Source organism: Abramis brama, assembly GCF_963993115.1.
Source record: "Abramis brama genome assembly, chromosome: 8".
Lineage (NCBI taxonomy): Eukaryota > Metazoa > Chordata > Actinopteri > Cypriniformes > Leuciscidae > Abramis > Abramis brama.
In genome coordinates, this window is record NC_139970.1 from 38,530,693 (window position 1) to 38,537,634 (window position 6,942).

A 6,942-nucleotide genomic window follows, 5' to 3' on the forward strand; every position below is an offset into this window, starting at 1 on the left:
AATAAAGCCCTTGATTATCAGGTGTGCTTGATACAACACCTGTTTTGCAGATTTGTGCTGTTGTGAGTCATTAAAAGTTGCATTTTCAATTGAATTTGGGGAAACCACTTGAAGCATTTGTTGTGTTGAGCTATTTAAATTATTTTTGTTTGATTTTTTTTTATTTTTTTATTGCAAACAGCTGAAAGTCTGTCTGTTTTGCCAATAAGCCTGATTTGCAATATGGGGGTTGAACATTTTTGATTACAACTGTATAGTGTTACAAAAGATTTCTCTTTCAAATAAATGATGTTCTTAATTCTGTACATTTATAGACAGACAGATAGATAGACAGACAGACATAGTTTGCTGCAGAATGTCGAGATACTTCTCATTCATTGTGGCTCGTGATTGATTTGTGGCAGCATTGTAAATTAGCACTATTTTATAAACGATCTAGCACAGTGTTGTGCAATTTTAGACCTAAATTGGGTTTTTATAATGTGATATGGCACAATTAGGATATCCATTAAAATTTAATTGCACAAAAGAAGTATTTCAGATCCGTCCCCCGTGATATAATGATAAACAAAAAGAAAATGGGTAACGCCATGTGGCCTGTGGCGCTTATTGAATCTCTAAATAGAAATAAAGCCACATAGCAGGCAGATCTTTACTCCTGCTGCAATTAAGACCTGTATCGATCTCCTCCCTATTACATTAAAACCATGCAGGGCTATAATTTAATCCATTTCAAGTTAATGTCCCTAAGAACACACCGTACATAATCGTCAACATGACTAATTGTACCATGCCTCGCAAATAAACCACAGAGGCCCTATCATCCCAGCAGCTGATTACAGCAGGCTGATAGATGAACTGACCTTGTGTAACAGAGATCCGTTTTACAGATTCTGCTTTAAAACTCTTGTTGCAGACTCAGTTAGCAGGCCAAAAATCATCGTAAAAGAATGAAATTTACCTAGGGCTCTGACACCCTTTTGTCATAGTGGAAGCTCAGAGTACATGGGTCTCAGAAAGGCTTATCAGAACAGAAGAGGTAAAAATGCAGAGGGGATTATGGGTGCTTAGGTCTCCACTACGGATGGGAATTTTATGGAATTTAACTAACTCTGATTCCAATTCCATTTAGAGACCATAATGAAAGCTCTCGACGAGTGCAGTTTTCTGTATTGACAAAATTCAGTGTTAAAATTAGCTTTTATTAAGTAGCAATTGGAAATGATTTTCCACTTTTGTGAGTGGAATAGTTTTATGAACTTTTACGAAGGATTCTTTTTTCTAACTATATAAAAAACGAAGCAAGTGTTTAATTGAACAAAAGTGACAGTAAAGATTGTTAAATTGTTACAAAAAAACAAATAGTTTCGAATAAATTCAGTTCTTTTTAACTAAATTACAGTTTTCAACATTGATAAGAAGAAAAGTCCTGTTTAAATGTTTGTTTATTTTTTCTCTCTCTCTCATATTCTGTCGCATCAGTAGATGAAAGTTGAGGACGTTGGTTTCGCTGCAAATCTGTGTGAAGCCATTAAAAAAAACGTTTTTGCAGTTATCCAAGGCAAATGCATTAATGAAGCAAAACATAATAGGACTGATATTGAAATTCATATCTTGTGTCATGGAACGGATTAAGGAAAAAGGTCATTGCATTGATAAGAAAGAATAAAAGCTATCAAAGTCACATTCATCTTACCAGAATCCTAACAGGGAGGGTCAACATCGAGGCCAAGCTCTCCAGTAGATAAAAACACTCTACATACGAGATAAAAACGCTTTTAAATGGAAAAGTTCTAAGAGACACATGAAAGATAAATGTAATAAATAAATAATATTTATGCAACTCGATTTTTTTTTGCATTTCAAAGGAAAATTAGTGGTGCCTTTCCAGTGCAAAACTTGCTATGTTAGTTTGTGTTTGCTTTGCCATTGCTAAGGTGTTCTGGGGTATTTGCTAAGTAGTTGCTTTCTGACCCAAGTTAAAAAAAAGTCCATATTCTGGTTTGTGGTTCAGGTCCCTCCTTCAGTGTAAGTGGTTCCTATAAGTTGTAAGTAGTCTGTCAGGCTAAAATCATTCGCCTAGAAAAATAATCACACCTCTCACCAACAAGCCGCATGATTTGAGATATCATTCTGTAGTGAAAACGGTCCGGAATGTGGTGCAGTAAAGTCAAATATTTAAGATAAAACCACATAAATGCTCTTAGAATCCTCCGGATAGATCTGTCAAAGATTCAGTGTGCAGCGCAAGTGTGAATGTTGGCTTTAGCTGCATCAAAATATAATCTGAAAGGTTTTTGAGCTGCTGTGTTTAGCTCTTAGTACACACAGACCCAAAACAAGCTCTCACGGAGATACAAGAGATGGATCCTCATTTCAAGTCTTGACAATGTCTCAATTATTCTAAAATGACTCACCATATAAGCCATATTACATCAATTACGTCCAATAGCATGGCCAAATTAAAGCATTTAATGAAGAGTTTTACATTTGGCAAAATAAGAGAAGGTATATCTGCTGGGATGAAGCCACAACACAGTTTAAATGCTCTAACTTGTATAGTTTTTTGGCTGTAAACACAATTAACATGTTCTGACAAACAATCTAACTTTGGTGACATTTTCGAACAACATGGCGGTTTGCGAAGAATGAGTTAATGTGAAGAACTGTTTATCAAAACAGTCCATTAAAGAAGACAATTGCTTGAAATGTAAAATGACTGCTTTATGATCCCATGTCAGCGACTAAAGTAGCACAATACAGATTTTATGTTTTTATTTTTTTTATTGCATAATTATTACATGTCCTCTTAATATGTCTGTCTGTCATTCATTCAATCAGCTGAATATGTCATAGTGAATATGAATATGAATATGAATAGGTCTGTCTACCTGTCTGCTTATCTATTTATCATTATTCAATCAGTAGAATATATCTGTCTGTCTCCCTGTCTGTCTGTCTATATTTATCATTATTCAATCAGCAGAATCTGTCTGTCATTCATTCATTCATTCATTCATTCAGCCAGCAGAATCTCTCTGTCTGTCTGTCTGTCTGTCTGTCTGTCTGTCTGTCTGTCTGTCTGTCTGTCTGACTTGGCTAAGTGATAGTTTTGACTGAGAATAATTCTCAAGCATATTCTCATTTGAGTCTTTCAGGGGAGTTGATAACTGATGAAACATCACTTTACCCACAGTCATGCTGAAGCTTCTCATTACTGAATATACGTTAATTCATTTCTCTCCCTACAGTTACCTGCAAAGCTTGTGAGATTTCACTCAGATTTGGTGGTGGAACAAGGTGACGTGGGGTCTGTCTCTTTAAAAGGTCGATCCAGGGGAGTTCACACGTGTGTGTTTTCCTGTGTGGGTGGTGTGTATTGGTCTCAATATTGAGACTGATTGAGGTTGGCGACCGGCGCAATCAGAAAATGTGTCACAGCATAACCATTGCCAGATCTCACAAATGATTTTTTTTTTTTTTTCCAGAGAACAGAATTGAATTGAATGAGGGAAATGCCAAATCTGTTTCAACCCATTAAATCTTACAAATGATACGTACGCTCCCTAATGGAGGTGTTGCTGTGAGAGAGAAATGACCATGAGTCACTCACACCTCCACTGAAGATATGTGACTCATCTATGACTCATCTATACAATAGAAATCAAAGTAATGCTTTTGTATAGAGTAGATGTCTTATTTATGCTCTTAAGGAGTTACCCTCTAATGCCTGTGTCTTGTTACTTATGAGCTTAAGCTATTGCACAATCATATAAGCATTATGGGTGTCTCATAAGGAGCTTATATGTTAATCACAATGTACTGTTTGTGCGTCCACTCTTAGGAAAAACTTTTACTCTTTTGATAGGGTGGAAGTCATCAAGATGGAACACATCCTGAGTTTAAAGGTGTAATTCCCCCCAAAAATAAATGTATTTAATTTAAAATTGCAATGTATTCATTAAAATAAATGTAATATTTACAATTCAAATAATAAATTAAATTATAATTGAATTAATTCTGTCTTTATTTACTTATTATTTAATCTTTCAAAATTCTCCTTTTGTGTTCTGCAGAAATATATGACAGCATACAGGTTTGGAACAACATGATGGTGAGTAAATTATGACAATTTTATTTTTGAGTGAACTATCCTTTTACACTCCTTGATTTAAAGCAGGGGTCTCAAGCTCAAATTACCTGAGGACACTTAGTCAGTTTTTGGTGAACAGCTTCACCAATTACAAGGGTTTTTACTACCACATATTTTTATTCAGATATTGACACAGTTTAGTGTACAACTTAGTTCACATGTGCACACTATAGATTTTTCGACAGATGCGAGCAAGCAGACATGTTTCTGAAAAAACAAAGGGTCGTATCAAACTTTATTTTCTTCTATGGAGCACTTAGAGTACATTTTTAAGAATATTCTGGTGCCATACCATCCGCTTATCCGGGGCCGGGTCGCGGGGGCAGCAGTCTAAGCAGAGGTGCCCAGACATCCCTCTCCCTAGACACTTCCTCCAGCTCTTCCGGGGGGACACCGAGGCGTTCCCAGGCCAGCTGGGAGACATAGTCTTCCCGGGAAGGCGTCCAGGAGGCATCCGGAACAGATGCCCGAGCCACCTCAGCTGACCCCTCTCGATGTGGAGGAGCAGCGGCTCTACTCTGAGCTCCTCCCGAGTGACCGAGCTTCTCACCCTATCTCTAAGGGATCGCCGAGCCACCCTGCGGAGAAAGCTCATTTTGGCCGCCTGTATCCGGGATCTTGTCCTTTCGGTCATGACCCACAGCTCATGACCATAGGTGAGAGTAGGAACGTAGATTGACCGGTAAATCGAGAGCTTCGCCTTGTGGCTCAGCTCTTTCTTCACCACGACAGACCGGTACAGCGACCGCATTACTGCAGAAGCTACACCGATCCGTCTGTCAATCTCCCGTTCCATCCTTCCCTCACTCGTGAACAAGACCCCAAGATTCTTGAACTCCTCCACTTGAGGCAGGAACACTCCACCAACCTGAAGCGGGCAAACCACCCTTTTCCGACTGAGAACCATGGCCTCGGATTTGGAGGTGCTGATTTTCATCCCAGCCGCTTCACACTCGGCTGCAAACCGTCCCAGTGAATGCTGAAGGTCCTGGTCTGATGGGGCCAGCACGACAACATCATCCGCAAAAAGCAGAGACGAAATCGTGTGGCCTGACACCCTCCGGCCCCTGGCTGCGCCTAGAAATTATGTCCATAAAAATAATGAACAGAACCGGCGACAAAGGGCAGCCCTGCCGGAGTCCAACATGCACCGGGAAACAGTCTGACTTATTGCCGGCAATGCGAACCAAGCTCCTGCTCCGGTCGTACAGGGACCTGACAGCCCTTAGCAAAGGGCCCCTGACCCCATACTCCCAGAGCACCCTCCACAGGATACCACGAGGGACACAGTCGAATGCCTTCTCCAAATCCACAAAGCACATGTGGACTGGTTGGGCAAACTCCCACGAAACCTCCAGCACCCTGGAGAGGGTATAGAGAAAACCGCACTGTTCTTCCTGAATTCGAGGTTCTACTATCGGCCGTATTCTCCTCTCCAGTACCCTGGCATAGACTTTCCCGGGGAGGCTGAGAAGTGTGATCCCCCTGTAGTTGGAACACACCCTCCGGTCCCCCTTCTTAAAAAGAAGGACCACCACCCGGTCTGCCAGCCCAAAGGTACTGTCCCCGACCGCCACGCGATGTTGTAGAGGTGTGTCAGCCAAGACAGGCCCACAACATCCAGAGACTTGAGGTACTCAGGGCGGTGCCGGTGCCCCGGTGCCTTGCCACAGAGGAGCTTCTTAACTACCTCGGTGACTTCAGCTTGGGTGATGGACGAGTCCACCTCTACTTCCTCAATGGAAGACGTGTCGGTGGGATTGAGGAGATCCTCGAAGTATTCCTTCCACCGTCCGACGACATCCCCAGTTGAGGTCAATAGCTGCCCACCTCCACTGTAAACAGTGTTGGTAGGGCACTGCTTCCCTCTCCTGAGGCGCTGGATGGTTTGCCAGAATCTCTTCGAGGCCGACTGATAGTCCTTCTCCATGGCCTCACCGAACTCTTCGAGGCCGACTGATAGTCCTTCTCCATGGCCTCACCGAACTCTTCCCAAGCCCGATTTTTTGCCTCCACAACCACCCGGGCTGCAGTCCGCTTGGCCTGCCGGTACCCGTCAGCTGCCTCAGGAGTCCCACAAGCCAGCCAGGCTCGATAGGACTCCTTCTTCAGCTTGACGGCATCCCTTACTTCCGGTGTCCACCACCGGGTTCGGGGATTGCCGCCTCGACAGGCACTGGAGACCTTACAGCCACAGCTCCGAGTGGCCGCGTTGACAATGGAGGTGGAGAACATGGTCCACTCAGACTCAATATCTCCAGACTCCCTCGGGATTCGGTCGAAGCTCCGCCGGAGGTGGAAGTTGAAGATCTCTCTGACAGGGGACTCTGCCAAACGTTCCCAACAGACCTTCACAGTACGTTTGGGCCTGCCGAGTCTGTCCAGCCTCCTCCCCGGCCATCGGATCCAACTCACCACCAGGTGGTGATCGGTTGACAGCTCCGCCCCTCTCTTCACCCGAGTGTCCAAGACATACGGCCGGAGGCCAGATGAAACAACCACAAAGTCGATCATCAACCTCCGGTCTAGGGTGTCTTGGTGCCACATGCACTGATGAACACCCTTATGCTTGAACATGGTGTTCGTTATGGACAAGCTGTAACTAGCACAGAAGTCCAATAACAGAACACCGCTCGGGTTCAGATCAGGGGGGCCGTTCCTCCCAATCACGCCCCTCCAGGTGTCACTGTCGCTGCCCACGTGGGCATTGAAGTCCCCCAGTAGAACAACGGAGTCCCCAGTCAGAGCACTTTCCAGCACCCCTCCCAGGGACCCCAAGAAGGCCGGGT